Below are 2019 nucleotides of genomic sequence, written 5' to 3' on the forward strand. Positions count from 1 at the left end.
CCCCAGTACAGATGTCATGACAGAAGAGTTTAGCTGTAGAGATCAAAACAGTTTTTTGTACCAGGCTGTAAACAGGTTTATTCCTGCTTTAAAGTTGAGCATTTTAACATAGAAGTCTATGGGGATTAACTCACATTTGGAGTCTGCCTCAAGTGGACAATCGAGGAACTGCAGGAGGTCGCTGCTAAGCTGTGACAAGCGGTGGCTCGTCTTGATCGCAGGACAGTTTAATATTCCCTTCACAGCTGCTTCTCTAATATCACAGAGAATATCACACTAAAAACATCTATTAGCATGTTGCATGTTGTTGCCGTCATGGTGACACAGCTTCTGTAACCTAAAAACATATAAAACATGAGCAGTTGAATTGTAAAAACAGAAAAAACAACTTACTTAACATCAATAAACTTAATCACAACAAACACAGAATTTCCCCCACGGGACCAAGTAGGAAGCTACAACATGCAGCTGTTCATCTACACAAGTATTATTAATAATTATGTAATATGACTAAATAAAAAGTTAGCTTTACTCAAAAAAATATTGTCCCACACAGGAGATAATCCTAATCAATCCCATTGTTATATGTTTAACTTGCTGACTGATATATTTAAATCTAAATGACTTGAGATGCTTTATTTTTAGAGTGCAGGCAGCAGTTGGATTAAAAGCAGACAGATTCAGTTTAATACTTTTACAACGCCCACCAGAAAGCAGTGAAAAGACTGTGGACAACTTTTTTTCTTGGCAGCTTTATTCAGCTTTCCAGATCAGTCGGGCACAGAGTTTGTCTCTTCACCGTCTGTTATTGTAATAATTTGACACAACGACTGATTTTCATGCGTCCAAAAAGAAAAATTTAAAAGAACAATCACCAGCACGCCGTTCTTTGGCCTCTATAAGCTTCAGTATTGCACAACATATGGATGATGAAGTCCTTCCAGATCTTACCTCACAGACAAATGTGGAATCATAGTTTCATGTGACATTATAAAAATGACCCCGCAGCTCGTAAACATGTTTCCCCTTTAAATAGATCTGAAAAGAATGTGAAAATGTGCTTCGCAGTGGCCCGAGCTTGGCTGGCGTCGTTGTCTACCTTGGCTGCACAAACAAGTGTAATCAATGACTTCACTCGGCGTATCAGCTCCGCAGGTTTACGAACCTCAGCGGAGCTTCAGCAAACTCTAATAAAAAACCCCTTTAGTTTATCTATTTCCACCCACGTATACAAATCCTGACATGTTTATCGAGATGAAACCGGGCTCTAGAGCTGGATCGCTCTCCACATTTTCCATGCGCTCGTCTTGTCCCGAGCTCAGGAGAAGGAATCTTACCAAATCTACGCTCACATGACACTTTGGTGCGTCGTCGAAGAAAAACAAGTGTCTCATCTTTCACACAGATTCAGCTTATCCCTCCACAGACTCCAGCAGTACCTCACATGCCGCTTGCTGGTTTAACGTGACACGAGAAGAACCCTTGAAGCAGCAGATTTGTTGTGTTTGTAAATCAGCCTTTTATCTGTTTTTCCATTTTACCTTTGCATTTTGTTGAATCCTCACAATCTCATAAAGATAAACCAAAACCTTTTTGTGCACTGAGCTGTATTTAATGTTATTATTAAGGATGGAGCCGATAATATAAGATGTTTTACTTCTTCTTGCTCTTTTTCCCATTAAAGAATGACGCATTGTTTGTTTTGTAGATCTGGCGATGAAATGTAGACACTGAAATAAACTGAACTGAATGAATGAGACAACAAATGAATACAGACAAGACTGTGACAGTGGCTCGTGGATAAACAAACACCCCGCCGCACTTCATTCACATTCAGAGGACAGAGACTGATGATCCACATCCAGTAAACCTCAGCAGGTCTCCGTTGTAACCCACTCACGCAGCAGAACCCTCCCACGTCACTCTGGCAATGCTTTGAAGGAGAAGGAAAAAAAACAGATCTTTGCCTCTGAAATAACCTGCAGTGCTGCAACTGTTTTGAATTTTTACCACAATCTG

The sequence above is a fragment of the Stegastes partitus genome, unplaced genomic scaffold (assembly GCF_000690725.1).
Source record: "Stegastes partitus isolate 25-593 unplaced genomic scaffold, Stegastes_partitus-1.0.2 Scaffold907, whole genome shotgun sequence".
Lineage (NCBI taxonomy): Eukaryota > Metazoa > Chordata > Actinopteri > Pomacentridae > Stegastes > Stegastes partitus.